The sequence below is a fragment of the Narcine bancroftii genome, chromosome 9, assembly GCF_036971445.1.
Source record: "Narcine bancroftii isolate sNarBan1 chromosome 9, sNarBan1.hap1, whole genome shotgun sequence".
Lineage (NCBI taxonomy): Eukaryota > Metazoa > Chordata > Chondrichthyes > Torpediniformes > Narcinidae > Narcine > Narcine bancroftii.
This window is the reverse complement of record NC_091477.1, coordinates 71,250,185-71,264,941: the sequence shown is the minus strand read 5'-3', so window position 1 is coordinate 71,264,941 and position 14,757 is coordinate 71,250,185. Positions and strand designations below refer to the sequence as shown.

General features: G+C 44.9%; 1 protein-coding gene across 2 annotated transcripts in view; it reads left to right on the top strand.

Moving 5' to 3' along the window:
* Nucleotides 1-2,306: 2,306 nt before the first annotated feature.
* Nucleotides 2,307-14,757, top strand: part of LOC138742263 (AMMECR1-like protein) — a 105,889-nt gene continuing 93,438 nt past the window's right edge. The window contains exon 1 of one of the 2 annotated variants that reach the window (XM_069896400.1): nucleotides 2,307-2,716. The gene's annotated coding sequence lies outside the window, so the exon portion shown is untranslated. The remainder of the gene's footprint in view (nucleotides 2,717-14,757) is intronic. The other variant, XM_069896401.1, reaches the window with a different exon arrangement.

Below are 14,757 nucleotides of genomic sequence, written 5' to 3'. Positions count from 1 at the left end.
TCTCCCATTAAATGGCGAGAACTGAAGCCATCAGCTGTAATCCCTGCCACAAATCCATTCTCTAATCAAGTCCATCCCTCCCTTAGCCAAATGCAAGACAATGAAGAAGATTGCTGCCATCCTATCTGACTCTGGGAGTTAAAAAGGAAAGACTGCAGATGCTGTGATTGTAGTGCAATAGGAAAATGTGCTGGAGAATCTGGAACACATAATTGCACTATCCATTTTCATCTCTGTGATAGCACCCATCTCTAGCCCTGATTGAGTTCCTAAACCGTCACTCATAAAATTCCTTCTGCTACTGCATATTCCAATCTTTGCCAAGCTTTATCTTCCCACCCTTCCATAAACTTGTATCTCAAACTTTGTTGTCCATTCTCTAACATACAAAGTCTTGTCATGCCATCTACCTGTGCCAACTCCTGTTTAATTGACAAGTGGATTTAAATACTTTGATCTTTAACTTCTAATCCTACATGTTATCTCCACCAACCTGATATGCACACAGCTAAAGATACATAATCAACATTCAGGTATGGAAAAAGGTTGGTTTTTAATCAGAGCTGGAAACCAAGAGGCACAAAATGGCGGCGGAGGCAAGTAGCAGTGGTCATAGAGTTTGAGAGCAGCAGGGTAGGCTGACATTTTTCTATACCTTGATGGAGGGCTCAAGCTCAAAACGTCAGTTATGTATTTTTACATTTTGTGGTGCACTGTTAGCCAGAATCAGACACACATAAAGATAAAGACTGTACAACAGGCTTTAATCCACAAAGACTCCCACAGAGCCAGGCTGGTATGGCTACAGCAACTCTGAGTGAGGCCTCGGGAGGCTGGCGCAGGCTTATATCCCAGAGTGTCCATTCAGATCCAATGAGGCCGACTGATTGACAGTCGGCCAGGTGTTGTCCTGTCCCCTTACACTCTTGCAGGTACAGAGGTTGCCCTCTGCAGTAGGTTGGTGGTGTACCACCACACATTTGCTATATAAATGACACTGTTTGACCTGCTCAGTTTCTCCAGCATTGTTTTCAATTCAACCACAATGTCTACAGACTTTTGTGTTTTACTATTCAGTTAATCCTGTGCACCCAAAATTAACTAGCAGTCAAGCCTTAAACCATCTCAGCCCTCAACTCTGGAATTCTTTCCCTAATCTCTCCAATTTCTTAAAATGTGTTCTTCACCTAGGTATTTGGATACCTTAAAATGATGTTTCCTTACTCATAGACAATTGGTGAGTAGGGAAATTAGGCATTCTTCTCAACTTTGATAAGAACAATTTCAGCCCCCTCATGCTTTTTCCAAGGTCCAACAAGTTTTTCCCTCATAGTTTGATTGGAAACACTGCTATAAAACACCATGGGCATTTTACTGTAATTGTCTATTAGGCAGACACTACAGGAGCCTGACAAGTATTCTGACTGAATTATCCAAAAGCCAATTCAGAAAGCGACTGGGTAGGAATACAGTTACCCTCTACCCCCTCACTCTCTACACACCAGGCCATATTACAGGAGCAACTCTGCCCAAGACAGCAAGAAACTGCATAGTGTGGTGAAAACCCAAGCCATTATGTAAATCAACCTCTCCTCCATCAATTCTATCTTCATCTCCCACACTTCCTTGGGAAAGTAGCCAACTTAGCAAAGGATACAACCCATTATGGACACACTTTCTTTCTCCCCCCCCCCCCCCTCCCTCCCTTCAGGCAGCAGAAGAGTTTGAAAATATGCACTTTCAGATTCAAGGACTTTGTTTCCTTCGGTTATCAGGCTCTTAACTGGACCTCCCATCAGTATAATGCACTCCACTGACTGTAATTTTTCTCTTTAACATTATACAACATTGTACTTGCTTTACTGTAACACTTTTTAATGCACTACCAGCTATACTAGGTGACTTGCCTGGATGTCATTGCAAAACAAAGATTTTCACAGGTTTCCAATCCAAAAGAATCTTGAGGAGCCTCTGCAGGTCCTCCCAGATGGGAAATCACGGTGGCTGCTGGGATACTGGAGCCTTCCCATGTCCTCCCAGCTGGGAAATCACGGTGACCGTTGAGATACTAGAGCCTTTCCAGGTCCTCCCAGCTGGGAAATCACGGTGGCTACTGGGATACTGGAGTCTTCCCAACTAGGAAATCACGGTGGCTGCTGGGATACTGGAGCCTTCCCATGTCCTCCCAGCTGGGAAATCACGGTGACCGTTGGGATACTGGAGCCTTCCCAGTTAGGAAATTACAGTGGTGGCTGGGATTCTGGAGCCTTCCCAGTTAGGAAATCACGGTGGCTGCTGGGATACTGGAGCCTTCCCAGGTCCTCCTAGCTGGGAAATCGCGGCGATCGCCAAGACACCGTTTGCCAACCAAGTAGCAGCCGCGTGTCTTGGAGCGCGCCGGGCCATGACGTCATCACGCCCCGATGCGCGCCGGGATATCGGAGTCTGTCTCGATCCTCCGGCTCTTCAGTCTTTCCGCTGGGTTTAACCGGCTGTTCCCACACACCCTCCCCACCGCCTCTCCCCCTTCTCCTCTCCGCCGGGTCCCCCGCGGCCGTGCGCTTGGGCGGGGTTTCTGCTCAGATTTGCTGCCGTGCCATGGCGACGTGATCGCGGGAATGTGTGCCAGGCAAGAGGCCGGCCTCCTCCTCCTCCCTCTGCTGCTGTCCTTGTCCGAGGCTGAGGGAACGTCCCGAGCACTCGTCAGCGGCACAAGGTTTGACATTCACTTGCTGAATTTTGCTCGGGGTGTGTGTGTGTGTGCGTTCCCCATCCGTAGCAGGAGGCTGTCGTTTCATTCCTCGCCCGTATTTGAGTAGACGCCGGCTCATTGAATAGGCGGCAGATTGTCGCTGCATCAGCTCGGGCATGGCCGGACCCCGACTCCATCCACCGTGCGTGGCAACAAAAGAAGAACCTGTCGCCGGTAGAGCTTCCCAGCGACAAATGAGGGGAATCCTCTTGTCCCCTGGCTCTCCTGCCAGAATCAAAACGTGCAACTTCTTCCCAACAAACCCCCTGCACGCTCGAAGCCCAATTCTCAGACCTTATTCGTGCAGATGTAATCGATCATGGGGCATGATTTGGATTCTTGTGCAACGCCCCAGGCTGTGTGTGCAAAAAGTGGCGAAATAATTTTTTTTAATGCAATTCATCGGCACCAATTGTTTAATCGTTGCCTGTTTCATCTCAGTTCTGAGGAAGGGGCATTGAGTCGAAACACTAACTCAGCTCGAGCTGCTGAGTGTTTCTGTTTTTGCTTCCCATTTTCAGCATCTGCAGTTTTAATTTACTTCTCACCAACTGTTCAATATCCCGCCTAACGACGAGGTTTGTATTTTTGTGTTGCTGCAGAGAATTGTTTTTGCGAAATCCCCAAACCCTTCTCGCCCACCCTCCGAATTTTGGAAGTACATGTGGGTTGGGGATTTGGGGCGACAATGGCAGCTGGTACGGGGCCCAAAATGTTTACCTTGCTCATTTCTTCCTCTCTTTACCAGATTCTGCAAGAAGGGATGGGGAGGGGATTTGCATTGGAGAACCAGGGACTTCCCTTTGCTGCCACCTACTGTAGATCAGGTCTGGCGCCTTGCTTCTGCGATCAGTCAGGCCCCGAGGAAGCGAGCCTCATTGAGTTACCAGAGTGACGTAGCACGCGTGGTTTCAACCATTGTACTGGTGTTGGTATTGGAAATGGTGTGGGGAAGGATCTGAAGGAAACGGGAAGAAGGGCCACACGTAGGGCTTCAGATCTGCATGAGGAAAGGGGACTCATCCAGGATAAGGGGAGACACACACACACAATAGTTACGGGAGACAAGCGTATTGAATGCACGGATGTATAGATTAAATTGTGGGGAGGATGGGACTGTAAACACGAGACATCTCTAAATGCAGGTAAGATCCCTATTAATGGGTGGTCATTATTAATGGGCGGGAGATTTCAAATAGAATAACTAATCAGTGGATCCAGGGCTGGGGAGGGTGCGATCAGTGGATCTAGGGTGGGCGGGGGATATGATCGGGGGATCCAGGGTAGGGAGGGGAATGTGTGATGGGTGAATCCAGGATGGGGGGGGGGGAGTGTTTGATGGGTGGATCCAGGAGGGGGGTGGCGGGAAGTGTGTGATGGGTGGATCCAGGAGGGGGGGGGGGGTGAGTGTTGATGGGTGGATCCAGGATGGGGGTGGTGGGAAGTGTGTGATGGGTGGATTCAGGATGTGGGGGTGAGTGTGTGATGGATGGATCCAGGATTTGGGGGGGGGGGGTGAGTGTGTGATGGGAGGATCCAGGATGGGGGGGGGGGGAAATGTGTGATGGGTGGATCCAGGTTAGGGGGGGAAGGGTGTGATGGGTGGATCCAGGACGGTGGAGGGTGTGATCAGTGGAACTTTTTATCCTTCCCATTCTTGACTACTTGGTGGGGTGGAGGTTCACATGCAATCTGCAGCATGGAGGCTGACTAGCTGTCCTTTAAGCTACCAGAGTTGCTATGCATTTTAAGGTGCTGAGAGTAATCTAATATACAATTGTTCCAGGCTAAAATTAATGCTTTATGTAATCTACTGACCTTGGGTCAAAGAGTTCTATAGCATGGAAACAGAAGGTATACGTTGCGTTAGCCTTCATTAGTCAGAGGATTAAGTTGAAGAGCTGTGAGGTACCATTGCAAAGCTCTGGTTTGACCATGGAATTTTGCATTCAGTTTTGTTTTCTTGTTATTGGAACGATGCAACTGCTTTGGAGAGGGTGCAAAGGAGATTTACAACGATGTTGCCTGCATAGGAGGACATGTCATATGAAGAACTTTTTTCTTTTCTTGTTGGGAGTGACAAGGGATGAGAGATGACTTCATAGAGTTGTATAACGTTATGAGGGCCTAGATGGCATGGACAGCCAGCACTGTTATCCTGGGACAACAATATCAAATACCAGAGCACACCTGTTTAAGGTGAGTGGAGGAAAGTTTAGGGGAGATGTCAGAAATATGCATTTTACTTGGAGAGTGGTGGTGGGTGCCAGAATGCATTACTGTGGATGATGACAGAGGCTGGTACAATAGGGACATTCAAAAGTCTCTTAGATAGGCACATGGATTTTAGAAAAATAGTGGGTTATGGGTGTGATATAGGAAAAAAATTGGGATTGCTGTGGAGTAGGTTTACATAAGTCAGTACAACATCATGGGCTGAAGGGTCTGTGGTGGAAGGGTCTGTGGTGTGCTGTTATGTTCTATGTTTTAACAGGTGCTTCAATACAAATAGTCCATGCTGACCTAGCTAGTCCCATTTGCTAGCCCACACCTCTCTAAACTTTTCCTTTCACTGTAGGCCATTTCACGTCAGGCCTCTGCCTGGAGGCCGGCTACAAGAATGGATTGAAAACTTAAAACATACCCTTCAGACATCAGCCCTAAAAGGCTGCTCCAGCGTCCCATTCATATCGAGGTGCCTCGTAGTGCCCTCCAGAGCCGATGGAGACGGGGCAACTGGTGCCATAGTGCCACCCGTCATAAGTACACAGCAGAGCAATGGCAGTCTTTCCTACCCATAATCTCCCACACAGCTGAGTGGTCCCGAAGGCCGAAGCAGCCTGGTGTGCTGCTTCTGCCTGCACCGGCCGGCCCCCACCCACTGCTCCAGCCCGAGGGGGGTCATGGAGGGAGAGGGGTGAGTGGGGAGATGGGTCACAGGCCGATGGCATTATTAGTCAGCCCCTAACTTGCTGCTTGCAGTGGCTGTACATTCAGGTCAGGCAGTGGAGCGCAGCGCTCCGCTGATTATCCTTCCCAGAGAAAGGTTGGAATCGGAGCCAGCCATGGCACATTAAAAAAGGTACGTCTTTAGCCATAAGGGTGAAGAATCTCCGCCTTTGCAGACTGGTGTTTTCCCCACTTGAAAGTGCCATATACTTATCCAAGTCTCTTAAACTTGGCACTTCCTCTGGCAGCTCATTCCATATACTCACGACCCGATGTGAAGAAGGTGCCCCCTGGGTCCCTTTTAGATCTTTCCCTTTGAATATTAAATCTATGAGAGCTATAGTTTCAGATTCACCTACTGTGAGGAAAAAAGGCTTTGACTGTTTACTTCATCTGTGGCTCTCCTGATTTGAGAAATCTCTAAAAGGTTCACCATCTCCTCCCCTCCTCAGACTCAAGTGCTTCAGGGAGAAAAGCCTCTCCTTGTAATTCAAATCTCCAAGTCTTGGCAACATTCTTGTGAATCTTTTCTTGACCCTTTCCATTTTAATGATATCTTTCCTAAAGATGGGTGTCCTGTACAGGATACTCCCAAGTATGGTCTCACCAACATCTTGTTCATTTACATCCCCAAAGATGTGTGCTTCGCCCCTGCTCTACTCATTATACATCATGCCAGGCAAGATTCCAATGCCATCTACGTTTGCTGTTGACACCACAATGAGGAAGCGTACAGGAGGGAGCAGCTCTTTGAGTGGTGTCACAACAACGACCTTGCGCTCAACGTTGCAAAACCAAGGAGATGATTGTGGATTTCAGGAGGGAGTCAGGGGAACACAACCCAGTCCTTATCAAGGGCTCAGTAGTGGAGAGGGTCAAGAACTTCAAATTCCTGGGTGTTAACCTCTCAGAGGATCTGTCCTTCTTTTGCTATACTTTTTGAGGTGCTTGAGAAGATTCAGTTTGTCACCGAAGACGCTCGTAAACTTCTACAGGTGTACTGTGGAGAGCATGCTGGCTGGTTGCATCACTGTCTGGTATGGAGGTGCCAAATCTCAGAACAAGGAAAAACTCCAGAGGGTTGTTAACTCAGCCTGCGACATCACAGGCACCAGACTCCATTCCATTGAGGACATCTACGTGAGGCAGAGTCTTAAAAAAGCAGCCTCTATCCTCAAAGACTCCCACCACCCAGACCACGCCCTCTTCACTCTGCTACCATCGGGGAAAAGGTACAGGAGTCTAAAGACGAGCACTCAGCAGCACAAGGACAACTTCTTCCCCGCTGCTATCAGATTCCCGAATAATCAATGAACCAAAGATGCTGCGTTACTTTTCGTGCACTATTATTTTAATTTTTAGTTTGTCTATTATTGTTGTAAGATGGTTCATAATGTGAATGTTTGCCTGATGACGCTGCTGCAAAAACACCAAATTTCATGACTTGTTCATGAAAATAGAATCTGATTAGATCCCTGCTCCAGTACTCAATGCCCTGACCAAGTGTGCCAAGCTCCGACTTCAGTATCCTGTCTGCCAGTGGAGCACTTTTATGGAATCATGTACCTCTACCTACAACACTCCCCAGGGCCCTGGTTTAACACCTTGCACTTCTGTCACCTAAGCTGATCATTACCGCTTCAGTTTATTTGGCTTCTCCTTAAATGATGTGTTAAGCAATTCCAATTTCTAACCAATGCTGCAATTATAGAAGTTTCTGCTTCTTCATATTGGATTTATTAATGACAGTCTTGTACTTGTGTTCCTTGGTTGTCTATGCCCTCACAAGTGGAAATGTCTTCCTCATTTACACAAAAATGTTGGAGAAGCTCAGCAGTGAAATATGAAAGTCTGCAGATGCTGTGATTGTAGTAAAAACACAGAAATACTGGAGGAACTCGGTTGGTCTCACAGCATTTGTATGAGGTTGATAAACAATGTTTTGGGCTTGAGCTCTTCTTTAAAATATGAGCACAAAGCAGGCAGATGCCTGAACAAAAAGGCTTGGGAAGAAAGGGCAGGGGGAGGAACATGCCAACAGACAAAAGATAATCCTTGGACATGGATAAGATAGGAGAGGAAAGGCGAGAAGAGATTGGGGAGGAGGTGGCTCTGAGAATGCAGACCTGGAGGAAAGGAGACAGAGGGAAAGAAAGACTGAGCTAGAAGAAAGGTGAAGTAAGGATAGAGGAAGTGGAGAAACAAGGGGGTGGGGAGGCAAACAGAAACTAGAGGTTGATATTAATACTATCTGAATGGAGGGTGCCGAGATGGATTATGAGGTGCTTTTCCTTACAATTTGTGGATGGTCTCAGCCTGGCAGTGCATGAGGCCATGGACAGATGTGTTGGTATAGGAATGAAAGGGGAATCGAAATGGGTTGCCAATGGGAGATCCCCTCTATTGTGGTGGACAGAGCAAAGATGCAGAACAAAACTCTCTCCCAGACTACAACCAGTTTCTAATGTAGAAAAGACCACAACAGGAGCACCGGATGTAGTAGAAGATCCCTGCAGATTCGTGTGAAGTGTTACTTCACTTGGATGGACTATTTGGGGCTCAGAATGGTGGTGAGGGACCAAGTGCAGCATCTCCGGTCTCAGAGCTAGGTGCCAAGGGGATGATTGGTGGGGAGGGAGGAATGAACAAGCGAGATTTGGATGGTGCGTTCCCTGCGGCAGACAGAGAGGGGAAGATGTGTCTGTTGATGGGGATCATGTAATACATAGTGGAAATGGCAGAGCAGGAGGATGTGTTGATTGTGGAGGCTGGTGGGGTATGAGGTGAGGAAAAGAGGAATTCTGACCTTGTTGCGCATGGGACAGAGCAGGCCAGGGCAGATCTGTGGGTAATGGAGGATGTGCAGGTGAGGGCCGAGTTGATGTTGGTGGATGGGAAGCCATATTTTTTTTTGAAGAAGGAGGACATCTTGGATGATCTTACCTGGAACACCTCATCCTGGGAGCAGATGTGACAGTGGTAGAGGAATTGTAAGAAAGGAATGGAATTTGCTGACAATACCATGTAGTGGGTTATATAAAGAAAGGTGATGAGTCATTATACAGGAGGGAGATTGTTGCACCAACAACAACCTTGCATTCAATGTCACCAAAACTAAGGAGCTGATTGTTGACTTCAGGAAGGGAAAACCAGAGGTATACAGTCCAGTGATCATTGGGGGATCAGAGGTGGAGAGGATGAGGAAATTTAAGTTGCGAGTCGCTAATTTGGGGGATATATCCTGAACCCAACACACAAAAGGCATCGAGAAGAAAGCACGCCAGTGCCTCTACTTCCTCAGAAACCCTGGCAAATTTGTACTGATGTGTGGTGACTGTCTGTATCAAGGTCTGGTATGGGACACTAATACCCCTGAGCATAAAGCCCATGCAAAACCCTCCCCACTATTTGAGAACATCTATAATCAGTTTGTTTACATTCATTATCTGTTTACAATTCTTTATTTGTTTATGTGTATATGCTGTGTACAATTTTTTTTAACACTACTAATTTGTAATTCTGCCTCATCCACAGAAGAAGAATCTCAGTTGTATGTGATGTCATATATACTCTATGACAATAAATCTGAATCCTTACATGGGTTAGGGTGTGAATAGATAGCTATGGGAATTGGTGAGTTTGTAAAAATGTCAAGAGTTTGTCAGCTGAGATGAAGACTGAGAGATCAAGAAAGGGGAGACTGTTGTTAGAGATGGACCAAGTGAATTTGAGGTCATGGTGGAGGTTGGCAGTCTGGATGAAGTAGATCAAATCTTGGGTGCAGAAGGCAGCACCAAAGTAGTCATCGGTGAAGCAGAGTTGAGGAGCCTTGCTTGTTTAGGATTGTAGCATGGATTGTTCCACGTAGCCAACAAAAAGGAAGGCATAGCTAGGTACCTATGGCTACGCTTTTAACTTGGAGAAAATGGGATGAGTCAAAGGAGAAGTTATTGAGGATGAGGACAAGTTATGGCAGCTGAAGGAAACAGAACAAGTCACACAGCATTCTTTCTGTAGCAAAGATAAAGATACATAACCAACATTTTGGGCCTGAGCCCTTCAATAAGGTATAAGGAAATGGCAGGAAGGGATGTGAATAAAATGGTGGTGGGGGGGAGGGCCAGGGGAGGCCTTGGTTTTTTTTGTAACTCTATTTATTGCACTATGAACCATATCAACCAATATACTTATAGATGCATCTCTTTAAATATTCAGTGACATTTTCTCTCTTTTTTTTCCTCCCATCCCTCCCTTCCCCCTTCCCACCCCCCTCCAAAAACAGCAAACATTGAACACACAAAACACAACAAAACAATATCTTTATACAAAGGGAATACAAACAAAAAAGACGTATCATCTACTTATACACATCAAATCTGATTGTGTCCACCCTCCCATCATTAGGTGGTGGTGGTCCTAGGCCTGCTCTTTCTGTTATGTTCCATATATGGTTCCCAGATATTTTCAAACATTGTAACTTTGTCTTTTAAATTATGATTTTTAAAAAAAAAACTTGGTTATATATTCCATTAATGTTTATGGTCATATAGTCCAACGTGGCCATTTTGTATCTTTATTTTCATTTGTTTTCCGCCTCTTCACCACCTCCATCCCCTTTCCATTACTGTTTTTTAAGTTTTCCTTTTTAATCTCAATATATGACAACACACTTAAGACATGAAATACCCCAACAATCCCCATAAGCAATAACCCTTTAACCCCAAATGAACCTCCCCTCCTTGGATTGCCCCTTGTCCCTTGACGGCAACCACAACTCCCCTTTCCATTCGGTTTGCGAACTTACTCGGAAGCATCAACCGATTTTGCAGTGACCATTATTCTCCCACCCCCAGCACCCCCCAGAGAACACTATTTTCTTATACATATAACAAAGCTCTTTTTTCCCCTTCTCTCATCCATCTTTAAATCTTTATATATACATTATCTTTACTTTATATTTTTACATATTTTTGTATATTTTCTTGCCGGTCTTCCTTCTTGTCAATTCTCCTCCTCTCTTCTCCTGTTCTGTAAATGTTCAGCAAATTCTTGGGCTTTCTTTGGGTCCGAGAACAGTCTATTCTGTTTCCCAGGAATAAATACTTTGAGTACTGCTAGATGTCTTAATATAAAGTTATACCCTTTCTTCCATAAGATTTTTTTCGCCATGTTGAATTCCTTCCTCATCTTTAAAAGTTCGAAGCTTATGTCTGGGTAAAAAAATATTTTTTGTCCCTTATATTCCAACGGCTTATTGTCTTCTCTAACCTTCTTTCTTGCCTGCTCCAGTATGTTTTCTCTTTTCTTGTATCTTAGAAATTTTATCAATATGGATCTCGGTTTTTGATGTGGTGGCGGTTTTGGTACTAGCGCTCTATCCGCCCTTTCGATTTCTATTTCTTCATATGAATCTGTCGTTCCCAGCACCTTCGGGATCCATCCTTTTATAAATTCCTTCAAATCCCTTCTTTCAGACCCACTATTTTTATGTTGTTTCGCCTACTGTAGTTTTCCAATACGTCAATTTTTTTGTGACAATAAATCTCTTTATTTTTTCGCACTTTTCCAACTTCCCTCTTAAAGCATTTATCTCTATTTCTACAGCAGCTTCTCATTCCTCCACATTTTCTACTCTTTTCCCTTTTTCAGTCACGACTAAGCTTTGCATTCTGTCTTCAGCTCTTTTAATTTTTCTTTTGATTGAACTAAATTCTAATGATAGCCATTCTTTCAATGACCTCATTTGTTCTTCAAAAAAGGCTTTATCTAAATTTTGTCCTATTTTACCTTCTTTCCTTTGAAATTCTTGGTCTTCTTCCTCCTCCTCTTCTGTGTCTGTGTCATCTTCTCTTCTCTTCTCTGTATCTTTGTATCTTCATCCTTCTCTGGTGAGCTGCTTGCTGGGCCTCCTGCCGCAGGTCGTCCCCCGTCACCCGTTGGCCGCTCACCCTCTTCCAGCCCTTCATTCTCTTTCTCACCACTTCTTTTCTTCTTTCTTGCTTACTTCCTCCAGCCGAATGCCCCGATACTGGTCGCTCCTCAGCTGAGTCCCCCTACCGCCAGCGTTAACCTTTTCTTTTACATGCGCAGTTGCGCAACTCTTGGCTCTGAGAGCCATTTTTGAAGTCTCTGGTTGGGAGGACACTGCTCCTCTGGGGACTCACCAACATCGGAGATTGGCTGCTCCTCTCCATGGTGGCTCTCTGTTCCGATGTGCAGGTAAGGCCTTCTTCTTTCTTCTCCAGTGATTTTCCTTCTTCCCTTTTCTCTGTTATTCTTACTTTTTCTCTTTTGGGTGCCATTTTCTGTCTCTTCTCTGTAACTTTATCTTTCTCTTCCTATTGAGCTCTGCTTTTTCAAACTTTTTATTTTCTCTGGAGAGGTCTGGTTCCACTCGACTAGCCACTCCTACATCACATGACTCCCCCCAGGGGAGGCCTTGTTGAAGGATGTAGAATATTTATCTTTGAAACATAAAGAAACCTGCATGATTTGCTGAGATCTCCAGCAACTTTGTGTAAATTACAATTGCACCATCTTTAACTTCCTCATTCTTGGTTTAGTCGAATGAATAAGAATTTCTTAATTTAATTTTAATTTAGGGATACAAACTAGATGGATCCTCAAAAAATAACTAGGATATTCATAATTATGGCTTGTAGTATGTCAAGAATGCTTGGGTTTGTGACAGTGGGGGTATTTGCAAAAAGTGGAGCTGAGGCAAAATATTAGCAAGTGGTAATGGTGAGGGGTCCAAAGGCCAATTCTTGCATCTTTTTGTATTGTGTTCTTCGGAGGACCAGTTGACACCCATGTTTCCAACAGAATGAGGTCTGTTTTGGTGTATTTGATAAAGAGTGTGATTATTAAAATCTTATTTTACCATTGTATCTTACGACTGCTAGGATGGCAGCAGGTGAATTGAATGGCATTGGTCTTTCATTCTATTGCAATTCCTAGGTTTCTGTGAGAATTTGTTAATGATGATTATTTTATTGTTATACACATTGTACAATGTAGATATAAACCAAAATTCTTACTTTCTGCAGCTCAATGCATACTTTGTAAAGAAAAACAATGACCATAAACTAATTGAATTAAAAGAGACAATAAATAGGTAATATATATTCACAGTAATCCTAGTGCAAAAATGGTGAATTGCAGTAGTGCCAAAAGCATTTTTCACTGTTGGAGCAGTCCCTGATAACAGATCAAGGGTCTGGTAACTGGAAAAAAACTGTTCTTGAACCTACAGGTGCTGGTCTTTGGGCTTCAGTACCTTCTGGCTGAAGGTAGCAGTGAGAAGTTGTGACCAGGGTAATAGGGGTCCTTTATGATGTTGACTTCCTTCTTGAGGTAACACCTCACATAGATGTCTTTAATGGATGGGTGGTCAGAGTGTATGATGGACCTGGTTATGTTTGCTACCTTCTGTGTTCCAGGGCACTTAGATTGCCAAACCAACTAGTGATGCAGGTTGTTGGTATACTTTATACAATGCACCTGTCCAGCAGCATATCAAATCTCCTCAGAAAGTAGAAGGCATTGGTATGCCTTCTTCACAGTTGTCTCCATGTATTTACTCCAGAAAACACCTTCTAAAATAAGGACACCCAGGAACTCAAAGGTTCTGACCCTCTCCACCACAGTCCCATCAATGACAACAGATGTGTGGTCCCTTTGACTCTCCTTCCTAAAATCAGCACTAAGCTCCTAGGTCTTGATGATTTTGAGAGCAAGATAGTTGTCTGGCACGACACAACCAGATTCTCAACCTCCAGCCTGAATTCTGACTCCTCATTTCCAGTTATTTGGCTGACAATGATGATGATGTCACTAAATTTGTAGATTGGTTTGGAGTTGAACTTGGCTACTTAATTATAAGGAGTAGAGCAGGGACTAAGCACACAGGCTTGGGGTGACCCTATGTCACTGAGGAGGAGGTGATGTTGCTGATCCACACTGATCGGGGTCTGATACTGAGGGATCCATTTGCAGAGGCACAGACAGAGTCTCAGATCTAAATACCTTATTTCTTCTTGTTGGACCATCAAAATCCAGCAAACAACCTTAAAGTAGCACAAAAATTTCAGATGCTGAAATCTTGAGTGAACTGAGGAGAGGTTGGAGGGACTCGGTGGGTCAGGCAGCATCCATGGAGGGAAATGGTCAGTCAGTGCTTCGGGTTGGGACCCTTTACTGAATCTTTGACTTAAATATGGTCAGGGTGCATTCAAAGCAAAATTAGGAAGTTTTTTCAGTAGGTCAATAGTTATGTGAACTCCAGGAACTTGGTCTCTCCACTCTCTACGCTATTAGTTATTCTACGCTATTAGTTATTGATGTGTAGTGGAGGGTTGTAGTTCCTGGTTCTCCTAAAGACCACGATCATATCCTATGTTGAGATTCAGGTTGTTACCTTTGCACCATACCACAAGATTTTCCACATCTTCTCTTTAGTGTGACTCATTGTTGTTGCTGACGAGACCAACTACTGTCGTGTCCTCTGGAAATGATGTCTTTGTTGGGGCTGGATCTGGCGATGCAGTCATGGGTCAGTAGCATGAACGGGAGTGGGATGAGCATGCAGCCCTGAGGTATGCCTGTGCTCGGTGTGATGGTGCTTGACATTCTGCTAGGGTATGATCTTGCTTTAAGTACTAATAGAATATTTGCCGGCACATATAACCATTTACGGAGCGGAAACAGGCCATGTTGGCCTTTCGAGTCCGCACCGGTTCACTGATTTTGTGCGCCCTCTTCAGGCATTGGTCCCGGTAGATCTTCATTCAATAACGATGGACGAATTCAATGCAGGTCACTGGTATATTTCTCCTCTTTAAACAAGACTAAACATTAGACATCCTGAATTGGAAAAAGAACTGATATCCTAGAGGCGGAATGAACAGCAGTTTCATTATGTATGTCAGAGAGTGCTGGATAAAGAATATCTCAGTTGATTCCCAATGATAAACTCCCCATCCTGACCAACACAAGGCAGACACGGGCAAATCTGAAAAATGCTTTTGGCAAATTTTGATCATCAATTGAGTGGT